A 13,530-nucleotide genomic window follows, 5' to 3' on the forward strand; every position below is an offset into this window, starting at 1 on the left:
CGTGGGTTGTGCGTCAGGGACTGGCATGAAAGGGCCCATAAGGAAATCTTGTTGCCCATAGGGATGTGCCAGCCCAGCCTGTTAGGTCTGTGATCCCAGGGGTGATGGAGGAGGTGCCCAGACTGAGCAGGAGGATGGTCAGAGAGGGCCTTGCATCTCGGATGAGCGCTCACTTCTTAATTTACCTGCAGGGAAATGGGCCCAGGGAGCTCCTGTGCTAAACTCCGTAACAAATGCTGAGAAAACCTGCAAAGTCCTGCTCCCATTTCCTGCTCTAAATCCCTCACAGCAGACCCTGACATCCAGGGCTGGGAGCCAAACCCTCTCAAGCCAGTGGAAAGATTCCCCTTGACTTTAATGGTCTTTGCATGAGTGCCTAATTCCTTCCTGTTCACAGGCTCTCTTGGACCCGGTTCTGGAAGCAACTGCAGCTCCCAAGTGCTGCAGCGAGCTGTAAGCCCTTCAAGGCAGCGCGAGGGCAGAGTTCCCCGTCCTCCCAGACAGCTGGAATGGGTTTTGTTTGACAAGGAGCCCAATGCATGTCCTTCCAGCCAGCGCCGTGGCTACAGCGTGAAGGAGCGTTCTGACAAACGCATTGGTGCAGACGGGGTTTGTGGTCAGCCCGCTGGGGCTGGAGCCAAGCTCTTCCCAGCAGGATGGGGAGGGCAGGGAGGTTGAAGCTCCGTGGCTTTGGCGTGCCAGCAGCTCTCAGAGCTGTGGTCCTGGGCCTTGCAGCTCCTAGGGGCTGTTTCAGCTGCCTTTGTGCCCGACTCCACAAAAAAACTGTGGCAAAACACCTAAAGAAACGCTTAACTTCAGAGATCTGGATGTGTTTCCACCGAATTCCACAGGGATTTGGCTGGGGAGGGGTCTTGGTGGGTCTGGCTGTGTGATGCCAGCAAGGAGCACGTGGGATTTCTGCCCAATACTTGGGATTATTGGCTGGCACCTCAAAGATCTACCTGCTCCAGTCTCATCACACAAGGAGCAACGGCAGCAAACAAGATTTTTGAGTCTTTATCAAGCCCAGAGACACCAAATCTGACTGCTGGAGGAGCAGTGACTTTCACAGGAGCTCTGCCTGAGCGTTTGAGAAGAGCAGAAAGTGTTTTCCAGCCTGGAAAGTTGCTCAGCTGGCTCTCGGGGGAGAGGAGGCCGATGGTGGTTCTTTCTTTCTTTATGCCCTAAAAACTTTCTGGATGGGGGTTTAAGTTGTTTTACTTGTTTTACTTTGCTGTTCTGACACTGGGTGGGTTTTGCTGGTTTTTTTTAAGTCAAGGACAGCTGGGTTGTCTGCACCCCCCACCCCTCCCATCGTGTGCAGCCTGAGCACGAATGTGATCCCAGCGTGGCCTCAGTGGCTTGGGCACAAATCCCCACTCCTGGAGCCACGTCCTGCCAGAGGAACCTCCACCTCACTTTTGCAGCTGTGCATTCCTGAGATGAAAAGGGCAGCTCGGGCCCGGGCTGGTCCTGTGGCAGAAAAACCAGACCTGGGCAATCCAATCCGTGGAAAAGTCTGGCAGCTGCAGGAGCCGTCTGGCTGCTGGAAAAACCTATAGAGACCTCCATCAGTGTCCCCTCCTGCCACCCTGATCTGGGGAGCTCCCCCCTTCTGCCTTCTGAGTGCTTACCTATGGGTCTCACCAGAAACATTCCTGCATGAAGACTCCCCATTCAGGGATGCAGGAATTACAGAGTGCTGGCCTGGCTCTTTCAGAGGGATTATTTGCTTTTTAAAATCCCTGCCTGCAGCCCAGGCTGATCGTTCTGTTGCAGGGGAAAATAGGCAGCAGCCTGAGACATGGATGAAGTAATGAGTTCATCTCTCTGCAGTCTAGCCAGGTACTCATTTTTTTTCTCCCAGAACTTAATTAAAATGCATACATCTTTCCTCACATTTTTATGAAGCTCAATGGCAAATAATGGCCACTCTTTAATTGCACCAACATTAACTTGTTTTCGTGGCTGCAAAGGATGGATCCAAGGGCAGTGCCCTTCCTTCCCCTGCATTTGATTACTCTGGGATGTGCTACCTCCAACAAGCAGCCAGGAGCCTGGGTTTTATATCTGGGCCAGCACTCCCATGGACTGGGCTCTGCTGGGGAAAGGAGGAGACCTGTCCACTGGAAAATACATGCATTATTCTGGGATGGCTGCTAAATCCTTACCTGGCTCATGCTCTCCCTGTTCTGTTTTGCTGGCATTGGCACTGAATCCATGGGTTTTATCCTGTCTGGGGTCTGGCCACAGTTTGCTTCCCTCTCAGAGCCCTTTCCTGCCTGGACCCCTCCTGGTGTCCCCTGGGCTCCCTGGAGAAAAAGAAAATAAAAATCCAGGCAAGTTTGATTGAATAATGAGTTTACTTACTTTACCCAGCCACAAAACTGGGCATATTTACCCAGAGCAAGATGAAACAGGGGCCCTCCTGGTGCAACAAAATCATCTGTCCTACAAAGGAAACCACCAGCTCCATTGTGGGAAGGGTGTAAAGCTGTTGATGGAAACGAGCATTCCATGATCCTATGGCCTTCCACTCCTCTGTGATTTTGGTTACTCCAGGCTATGATCAGCACAGCCAGACCAGTCCTCATCCCAGTCCTGCTGGCTACTGGCCCCAGTAGTTTCTGGTGAGCGTGGCTGGCTGACGTGCCTGATGGCAGGTTTCACAGGGGGCTGATGCAGTCCCAGAAATGTCTTTGTGCTCCTTTGTAATATCCATCCGGCTTTGGTTGCATCCTGCAGGGGTGTTGGTTATGAAACGGCTGGTTTTTGCTGTGACATTTTAAAAATTCAAGCCCTTTTTAATATGGAACTGGTTTGTGGTGGCATGAATATTGCAGTGCTGTGTTGTGCTCGAAACGACGCTGCTCAGAAGCGCCGAAGCTCGGGGACGGCTTTTTAACATTCCCTCATCCAAACCTGACCTGGTCCCATGATATCAAAAAACCTAACCTGAAATACTAAAGCTGCTCAAATTGCACTTCATGCATGGGAAATGAGCACATTTGGAGATGTTGCCAGGGTGGAGGCACCAGGAGAGAGGGTTGTGGACTGGGAGAGAACGTGCAGGTCCCACACGTCTCCACCGGTGGGTGGTTTGGGTCTCGTCCAAGGAGAGGAGGCTGGAAGGAAGGATGTGGCTCTGCTTGGGTGCTTTGTGGCCTGACCATCTGCAAGGAGAAGGAATAGGCACCATCCCTCCCATCCACCCCCCAGTTTAGTGCTTGCCTGGAAAAGAAGGCAGCTGCAGGTGCTGTCGGTGTCAGAAGCGGCACGTGGATGACAAATGGTTCGTCTCCTGGGCTTTCCTTTGAGCCTCAGAGAGTCGTGGCTGGAGTGATGGCAGCAACAGAAGAGGTGGCTGCAGGACCAGAGGGCTCAGAGGGCTTAGCCTGGCTGCCTTTTCCAGGAGGACTTAATCAGCTGCAACACGTGAGGGCTGCAGGGCACGCTGATGAGCGGGAGCATACGGAGGGGGAAGGCTGGGTAGTCAAAAGAGCAGTGGTGGTGGCACAGAAGTCCTTCTGGCAGCGTGATTTATTAAGCTGTGATGGTGTCTCTCACATTCAGTGGCAGATGCCTCATCCTGCATGACATTTAACGCAGGCTGAGCGAGGTTTCACTGTGGGAAACCGTTCTGTGTCTGCGAGGGGGGACGCTGGGCGGGCTGGTTTGTGACTGCCACGCTCGCAGCCGGGAAGGGAATTTTCTAAATCACATTTTTATTAGGTGTCTAATTGACTCATCATCCCTGCCACCACCCCCCCCCTCCCATCATGCACAAACATTTGCTCTGCCCTGAAATGTGAGATGAGCAAGAAATGCTTTCTGAATATAGCTGGGGGGAGAGAGAGAGAGAGGACTGAGCAGGGTGAGGAAGGAGCAAATTCGTGCCATTTTTAAAAACGAGATCGTAAAAGACTGTAAAAAAAAAAAAAAAAAAAAGCCCATATAAAAAATAGCAACAACAACAGAAAGAGGTTGTGGTTTCTCAAGCCAGTTTTCATTTCTGGAAGTTGATGACGCCCTGGATTACTGGTGTTTTTTTAGACCTTTTCCAATTTATTTATTTTTTTTTTTTTTTTAAGGATGGTTTGTCTGTAGTGTGGGTATGTGTGGGTAGAGAACTGGGAAATATGCAGAGGGAAAGAAAAAAGCTAAAAATGGGCAGGAACAGACTGGCTGCATATGCTTTTTTCCCCCCATATATATAAAAAAAAAAAATTAAGGAAGATCTTCAAGGTGTTAAAGATTTGAGGTTTGTGGGGATGGAGCACAGGCAAAGGAAGGTGATCCTGAAGACCACATCTAACCCAGGACAATTTTGTGCTTCATTAAGCACCCTGCCCCCCTTGACTGCAGGAGGACTGTGTCTCAGTTTGCAAAATAATCATCCAAACTTCTGATTTACGTCCCTTGGAAGCTGCCCTGCTCTGCAGGGAGGAGGAGCGGGGTAGCCAGGCCGTCCCAGGGAGCTGGGTGGTGTGGTGGTCTTGCAGGTCTTGTATCGGTGCCACCAGGAAATTGGGTTCTTTCTGCTGTCCAGTTTGGTGTCACATCTCATTTTTGGCATTTTTGCTTGGAAAACAGCCTTGTTCTTTAGAAACACGTCTCTTTTCTTTCTTAATTTTGTGTTTCCTCGAGCTGAGCCCCGCTGGTCTCCACAGGACGCTGGTTTGCTGCTTTGCAGGAACTCCAAAAAAACTGGGGAGTTGGCTCAGCTGGTCCCTGAGTGGGACAGAGGGAAGGTGGGGAACTGAGGGCCAAGGTCTCCTCCCTTGGATGTGTAACAGCCAGAGCATGTCCTGGCTCTTCTGCTGCCTTCCTGATGGTTTGTCTGGATTTTCACTGCTTGCACTAGAAGAAGGGTCTGATCTGTGGTTTGAACATCGAGAGGGAAATTAGAGGAAAAAAAGAGTCGTTGCGTCATTGTCTGAAGGTGAAATAGCATTTCCCACTCTGCCGGGGTGGGGGGGGTGATGGCTCCTGGGAGCACCCATGGCTGTGTGCTGGTTGGGGTTTGGCTCCACCTTTGGAAAAGGTGTTGGGGGCTGTTGTGCCAGGTGGAAAACACCCATTAAATTTTCACTCCAAGCTCTTCTCCACCCTCAAGCTCCATAGACCTGCCAAAATCACTTTTTTTTATTATCATTATGTTTTCCCCCCTCTTACCAAAGCAGAGACTGACATTCCCAGCTTGTGTATCCAGCTGGTTCATTCTTTGCCCATTGCTCCTTTCCAAGAAAATAAGGTTTTATGTGAAAAGTTCAGGGTAATTCTCTTCTGTTGTTTTTCTCAGCTGGAAGCTTCCCTTTAAAACATTAATATCCACATTACTTTTTCCCTCTCAGCAGGTTAATTAATACTTGATTCATCACCTCAAAAGCTAATGGGTATTTATCCAGATCGTGAAGGAAATTAATGCCTGCTATAAATAACTGTGCTCACTGACAACCCATCTTTATTTATGCTCCTTCTTTCTCAGGAAACAAACTCTGCTCGGCTCTAGAGGAGTTAATCCTGACCTATTCCCAGGGTTGGACTGGGCTGGCTCAGTGTTTTCCTACTCGAGCTTTACTTTGTAAACATGGTGCTTTTTTTATGGGGAAAAAACGTCAGCTTTTGTGGAGAGAGACCCAGACAGCTCAGCAGAATCACTCCAGCCTGGGTCAGCAAAGGCCAGTGGAGACTGGGGGTGTTTTTGTGGGCTGGGAGGGCTCTGGTTTTCTGTGAAATATTATTTAGTTTTGGCTGTTGGAGAGCCCTTTCCAAGTTCTCATCTGCTTCAAATAAATGGTGTTTGGTGCCTTTGTCTCCAGCTCCCCAGCTATTGTCATCTATGACCTTAATTAGGAACATGCTAGAAATCATGTCTAGTTTGTCACTCACAGGTGCACAATTAAAAAGTCATTTTTTTTACTTTTACTGTTAACTCCCATGTTCCTCCTGGGTGCTGCTCTGCTTCTGGGAAGCTGGATTGGCACAGAGGTGGCATGAGGGGTGAAGTGGGTGCTGGAGGGCACCCAAAGCATGACCTGGTGTGATGTGGTGCCTTTTTTTAAACATCCATGCTGCTCTAGAGGATGAGCTTACTTTCTTTTTTTCCTTTTTTTTTTTTTTTTTTTTTTTTTTTTTTTTTTTTTTTTTTTTTTTTTTTTTTTTTTTTCAGGGACATCATTGGCTCATCAATTTTTAATTGCTGAGCTCGGCAGAGCACTGGCTGAATTAGAAACAGAACAACTGATTTTAATGAGCGTAAGATTAATGCAGATGAACTTGGCTGGAACTGCGATCCAGCTGAGGAGAGACGATTGTCTCACTTCACCTGCCAGCTCCCTCCTCGGTGGGCTGTTCTGTCCCCAGCATTAGTGGAGCAGAGCAGATTCTCATCACAGGTCTTCACCTGCAGGAGAGACGCTCATTAACCAGCCTGATTCACTCAGGATATTTTGCACATTAAGCCTGGGCAGCTGCCCTGGACCCTCCACAGTCCTGCAAGGTGGTGAGGGATGAGGAGGGTGAGGATGGATGGGAACTGGTGAAGGAAAACCCCCCTTGACTCTGGTGCCCACTGGATGGGAAGGAGAAGACTTTTGGCTGCTGCCTGAGGCCACCACAGCTCCAAGAAAACTCATGATCTACCCCTGTTGCCTATCCCTTGGTGGAGAGCTGTTGTTTTATTTATAGGTCATATAAACAATAAAAATATGATATGAGAGAGCCCAGAACACCCCTCACTGGGCAGAGCTCTCTCCCTGCCCCACGCAACCCCTGAGCTCAATGACTTGCTCTCCTATGCACCTGAAATTACATATTTGCATAGTGGGTGGTTTTATTATCAAGGAAAGATGGGGGAGGCGGAGCTGAACTAATTTTATTTGATTCTGTGGGCAACTGGCAGTTTTATATCTCTGTTTTATTTTTTTTTTTTATGTGCTTTAATCAGGTGGCATCAGAATTGGGAACATCCATCCCAGAGCCCAGCGGTTCCTTCTGGGGCTTTTGGAGACCTAATTCCCAAAGAGCAGCTTTCCTTCTGTGTTCACAGCTCCTGCCACTGGGCCAAGAAACCCAGAGATGACCAGTGCTGCTTTTTCACATTTTTCAGCTTGTTAACAACCGTTGTTCCCTCTGCATCTGTCAGCCCAGGAGAGAACCACAGTGCCTTAGCTCCGTGTCGCCAGGGAGAGCTTAAATACCATCATTAAAAAATTCCAGCCTTGCAGCATCTCCTCAGACACGCAGGAAGAAACCTTTGCAATTAGATTCCCCGTGTACTGGCAGGAGGGCAGAAGTTCTTTCCTTTTTCCCCCTTTTTGTGATGAGGATGTTCTGTGATTTTTTGGGCAGCTGGGAAAGAGAAAAAAAAAAAAAAAAGGCTGTTTGATTTTCCTCATTATGTTAAGCCTGGTTTTACTTTCTGATTGCCAAAGCATGATAAATGGAACAGAGATTACCTAGAGATTTTCAAAGATTTGCTTTCAATTTGATTTTTCCAGAGCCTCATTAAGCCTGCAGGTTTTATCTACACTTTGTTCTTCCAGGGGAGTGACACGACCATATATTAATAGCCATATTTTTTATTCGTTGAAATTAAAACCAGATAGAGGCTTCTCATGCTTTGCTTTCAAATCCTATTTTTAAAAATATTGATCATGTGCATGTTGTTTTCCTTTCCCTCTGACACTGCTGGCTCTGTAAAGGACGTTCACCAGGGAAATGCTTTCAGTCCTGAATCTCTGAGCATTACTGGGTGCAGTTCTGTGGATTAAGGAACATATTTTGGAAGGTATAATGTATAGATCAAAGAAAAATGTGGCTTTCAACAGAGAGGCAGACAAGAAAAATAAGATTTTTAAAGCAGGAGCTCTACAGTTAGGGGGTATAGAGGAGCTTAGAGAAGATAAGATAATCTATGATGAGCCCATGTGCTTCTTTCAGGAGAAGAATGGCACTGGAAGAGCTTGTCCTTGGTGATTTTAGGAGAAACAGCCAAAAAAATCTCTGCTCATGTGGCCGCCACTGCCCTGGTGCTCCCTCACCCTCTGGCATCGAGCTGTTCATCTCCACAGCCCTGCCAGAGCCCCATCCTGCAAGGGAAAGGGCATTTCCCAGGATTCTTCCCCTTGGATAGGCACACGTGGTTTTTCTCCTCTTGTTTACAAGGGAATGTTTTCTTTTTTAAAAACAGGGATTGTTTTTGTAGCAGCTTCGTAAAGCAAACATTTCCCCAGCACTCCGTGTCTCAGATGACGTTATGGTTACTGGAACGCCAGGGGGAATATCCAGAATGTATTTCTTGGTGGAGCCCGGGGATTTTGTGCTGCCTGACTCCAGATGTGACTCCAGTGGGTCCTTCTGGCTGAGCCAGCTGGACGTGGCCGGTGTTGGGGCTCAGCTGGAGAAGGGTTTGTGTTCATGTGCCCGAGGCCAGCCCTCACCACCCTGCAGGAGGGGAACATCCCCTCTTCTTGCACTGGCTCAGCTCAGGCTGAGACTCAGGGCAGGATGAAGCTGCCTTTACTGGTTCCAGTCTGGCAGGAGCTGGACTTGTGATGCTGGTTCTGATTCTACCCAGTTGTTGCCTCTGCTCCCCTTCCAACAACTTTGCACTCTCTACCTGCACTGCTGGGAGAGGCTGGAGAGAGTTTTCCCTCTGGAACACCCTCTCACTATCTCTGCTAGATACAGGATGCCAGATTTGATTAAAATGCTCTGATCTGTTCTGACAAATCCCCTGTTCCTAAGTAGATAATAACCAGAAAATCTCCCTAAATAAATCCCGGGCTCGGATCTGTGCCCACACTTGTTATTCTTTTCGTATCAATTAAATGCTCTCTCTTGCCCTGAACTGGGAGCATCCTCAGCCCCTCGAAGGAGAAAGGAGGCATGGGTTTATGGCTGCTGAAGGACCAGGTGGAGTGTTAAGTCTGTAAAAAATGAGGGTCTAATTTGGTAGCATTGAGGCACAAGGAACCAGAAACACCTTGGCTGAGCAGGGATTAAAGGTTACAGATAGCTATAATCCCAAACTGCAGAGAAAAGTGCTGGGATACCTTTCCATCCTACAGAATCATGGAATGGTTTGGGCTGGAAGGCATCTTAAAGGTCATCCAGTTCCAACCACTTGGCGTGGTCATGCCAGTTCAGTGAAGGTGGCACCTGGAGGAGAGAGAGGAATATACTGGAATAACCCCTGTTTACTTTTCCTCTCTCTTTCTTCAGTATCACTGACGTAACTTGATCCTGAGATGTTCCTTTGGCAAAGGGGAGTCCTGGGAACCATCTGCCCCTAGAGCTGGACCAGGTCTTTGCACTTACTGAACAAACGGAGTTTCACCGTGAGAGAAGTGACACCCCTGCCGGGGGTGGCTGCTGCACTCCTGGGGCCACCAGCCACGTCCACATCACCCGTGATCCAGCTTTTCGACCCTCTCCTTCCATCCGTGAATGCTCAGCGTGGATCCAAAGCCCTTGGACGGCAGTGCTGAGCTACAGAACAAGGGTTCGACTTGTAAAATTTGAGCAAAAAAACCACCAGGAAACCCCCAGATGGAGATGCAAACCTGTGAGGAGGCCGGTTTTGGGGAAGGGATGCAGGGATGCTCTGGCGTGCACCGCCCGGTGTCACCAGGAGGTGGCACAGCTCGAGCGGGGATGTCGCGCCGGGTCCCGCATCCCGGGCTGGACTCGCATCATCCCGGCACCCCCCAAAAGCGAGAGACGTGATTCATCGGTTCCAGGAAAGAGGGGAAAAGCCTCGCGTCTTCTTTCTCGGAAAGCCCTTGTGCAAAAGCCTCCCCGCGTGGAACACCAACGCACCAAAAAACAAAATAAAAATAAAAAAATAAATAAAAAAATAATAATAAAAAAAGGACAAACTCCGAGTTTGATTTCGAGAAAATGAGCCCTGCTTTGAGAGCAAGCAGCTGTCGGGACACCCACTGCCTGTGTCCCCGTGGCCTTTCTGCACTGACTCCTCTTTCCCCCCTCCAGTGCCTTCATTCCCTGCTCCAAATCCCAGCAGTCTGTTCCTTAAGGAAACTCTTGTAGCATATTGACAGCCAGCAGCTTGTAGAGGTTTCTCCTGCAAAAAGCAGATCCAGCAGCAGCACAAAACCAGGAGGGCTCCGTGGAGCAGAGAGGACAAGGTGTCTCGTGGCCTCAGAGGTCTCCATCTCTGGATTCCCAGGTGGGATCAAAAGCATTTCCCCCACAGGTCATGTTTAACCCTTGTGGGGGTCTGTGGGCACTTGAGTCTGAGGTGAGACACCTGGAAATGGCAAATCAGCATTTTTTTCTCAGCAATGGCAATTTTCCCTTCCTAGAAAGGGCAGAACAGAGGCTGCAGAAGGAAGAGATCAGCCATCAACAACTGGACTGGATGATCCTGGAGGCCTTTACCAACCTTAAAGGTTCTATGATTGCAGAGCAGAAGTGTTTGTTTTGAATGGAGCACTGACCTGCAGCCCTTCTGCTGGAAACCTTGCACTTCAGGAAAATTATGGTCTGTATTTCACTTGAACAGACGATTTTGAAGTGCTATTGTTGGTAAAGCAGAATCCCAGAATGGTTTGGGCTGGAAAGGGTGTTAAAGATCATCTTGTTCCAACCCCTGCCATGGGGGTTGGAACACCTTCCACCCTGGCCTTGGCCACTTAGCCCACATCCAGCTTGTAACAAAAGAAAAAAAGTGATTTCTTCCCAATAAAGAGTTCCTTCTCTCCCAGTTTTTCCTTCTTGGGTTTACATGCCCAAAGTTTAATGAGATAGTTCCCAGTGAGTTAACGAGGCCCACAGAGAGCAGCGACCCAGCACCTCCTTTGGCTGCTTTTTTGGGGTCCTTTGGGAGGACAGAACAAGTGATCACTGCCCCTTCCCTGCCTTTCTCTTGCACGAGTTTCTCCAGGTGCTTTTGAAATCCAGCTCAACTTTTAGCTTTCCATCTCAGGCTGGAGGGGTTGGTGCAGGACATCCCTGTGAGGGTGTCCAGGGGGGACAAGGAGCTGCTGCTCTCCAACCCTCCCACTCAGACTCCCCCATCTGTTTTCCCTGTAGCCGCTGCAGCATCTTCCAGGAAAGCGCCAGGACAGGGATAGATGTTCTGCAAACACAGGAAATCAGATGTAGGAGATGTTGTGCAATAATTTACTCACCAGAGCCCGTTTTTTCCTCCTCAGTCCCTCGCGGGAGTCAATCACAGATCCCCCTGTGAAATGTAGGCCTGTGACGTGAGGTTGGCAGGAGGCTTCTGTCCTGTCTTCAGAGGGAAACAAACAGCAGTTTCAAGGCCAGTTATCTTTCAAATTACAGCAAAAAAAGCCAAAACAACAACAACAACAACAACAAAACAAACCCACAAACCAAAACAAAACCCACAACAAAAAAATCCCTTCTTACTTCTTTTTGTTGTTCTTTCTGAATTCCTGCTTAGCATCCTGAGAACCCTTCAGAGGATTTTGCATGTAGAACATGAAATGAATTTCTCACAATGAGGCCAAAGAAAACTGAGGTCTGTGGGTGGAGGAAGCTGCAGCCCATGCCAGCAGCCAGTGCCAGCAAGGAGGTGTCCTGAGCTGCCTAAGGTGAGGATTAGCACTGCCTCAGATCCTCCCCTCGTCCTGTGGCACTTGCTTTAATTAATTAATTAATTAATTAATTAATTAATGTTTCCTGGGATTTGGAACATAAGGAGTATTTCCTGTAGCCCGGTGCAGACTCTGCTTCTTAGTTCATCTGTGGCCACAGTACTGAAATAGCTGAAGAAAACTGACCATTTACAGCTCAGTCCTGACAGCACCAACCCCCCCCTTCCCACTAGAGTCTGGGGCAGGTGGTGGTGGGCAAAAAGAGCTTCCTTCACGTGCCTGGATGAGAAGGAAGATGCCTTGGGTCATCTTGGTGGGTGTTGTGGCTGGAGGAGCTGATGGCTGGCTGATGGATGGCTTTGGGGCACAGAAGAAGACAGGAAAAGATAAAACAGAAAGATAGACAGATAGACAGACAGATAGATAGATAGATAGATAGACAGATAGATAGATAGATAGAATGAAAGAAGTTGCCCAAAGCAAGGGCCAAGCTCCAAGAGCTGACTATTTCCTATAGCTGCATCCATTTACCTGTCCATAAAACATCATCTGATGTCTGTGCCAGGATGAAGATGCACAGGAACAAACCAAACACCTCACTTTTGCCTAGAACACGAGTTCACGAACTTCTGTTATCATTCAGGCCTGCTCTAATTGAAACATCATGTCTTACACAATCATCTCCTTCTCTGTCCCCTTCTTTCACTCTTTTAGAAACCATTTCCTGCTTTTCCCAGCTGGACACGCTATCCCTCTTCCTGCTTTGAAGCAAATGTTTTGTTGGGTTTGGCTGCTGTCACAGCCACACATCGTCTTCTGCCTGATATTTTATCCATCTGCTGCTAAGGAGAATATTTTTTAGCTGGAAGTCTCAAAAGGGTTCTGAGGGGCTGAGTCGAATCAGGGAAGTACCAGTGCAAGACAAAAAAAAAATCTCCTCTCTGAGCTTTCCCATGCACAGTCATTCAGGCTGAAACACCATAAAAATTAAATGCTGGGAGATGCTTGTCACAACATCCTGGTACTCCAGTGGCTGTGCTGGGTCCCATCTGAGGAGCTGATACACCCTGCTCACCCCTCTACTCGTGGGGATGGGATCCAACTCTGATTTCCTCTCAAGTGAATGGAAAAAGAGAGTTGGATTCCTGTGCTGTGGAGGTTGCCAGCATCTGCCTTGCCTCATTTCTTCTGCTTGAAGAACATCTGGCTCTGCTCTGGGACAGCCATGCATGGCTAGTGGAGCTGTGTGCACTGTGATGAAGCCTCTTGAAGCCTGGCTGGGGACACTCATTGCCATCCTGGCAGGGGACACTCCATATTCATGGTGCCTTTCCTTCCAGAACACACACAAATAACCTTCTCTTTGATGCTGGTCCTGACTCCTGGGTTGCTCTGAAAAAAAAGGGATGTTTTTTTTTGTCCAGCCAAGCTCCAAGATCCGGAGGTGCCTGCCCAGAGGAGTCACGAGTGGCTGTGGCACTGCTGCTGGGAAGGGGGTACAGGAGGGGCTGTGAGGAGCTGCACAAGGCAGGGGGATGTTTCCTGCACCCCACAAGGTGTCTGCAGGCAGGACACCATCTCACAGCCCTGCTCTGGGCTGGACACCAGCCCTTTGCTTGGCATCTCTCAGCTTTGCTCTCCCCCCACCCTGCAGAAGTTTGTCTCACAGGAGCTGTGTCACCCCTTCTTGTGAAGTTCCTTGGAATTCTCAGAAATGCCACTTTTTGCTGGCTTTGCTTGCTTGCACTCAAGGGGAGTTGCTTAATTAGCTTTTGAACTAGACAATGCCCATCTCTGTCACAGCTCTGACTGTGTGGACTGTCCCTCAAATGCCCCTTAGCTCCCCAAATCTTGGGGTGACAAGCCTGTCCCCAGGCTCCTAAACCTTGAGCACACACGTGCCTTGCTCCCCTGGTCCCCAGCACTCAAAACTTACCAT

This window comes from Empidonax traillii, unplaced genomic scaffold, assembly GCF_003031625.1.
Source record: "Empidonax traillii isolate 1590-97213 ecotype Southwest subspecies unplaced genomic scaffold, ASM303162v1 scaffold286:size1162393, whole genome shotgun sequence".
In the NCBI taxonomy this organism is placed as follows: Eukaryota; Metazoa; Chordata; class Aves; order Passeriformes; family Tyrannidae; genus Empidonax; species Empidonax traillii.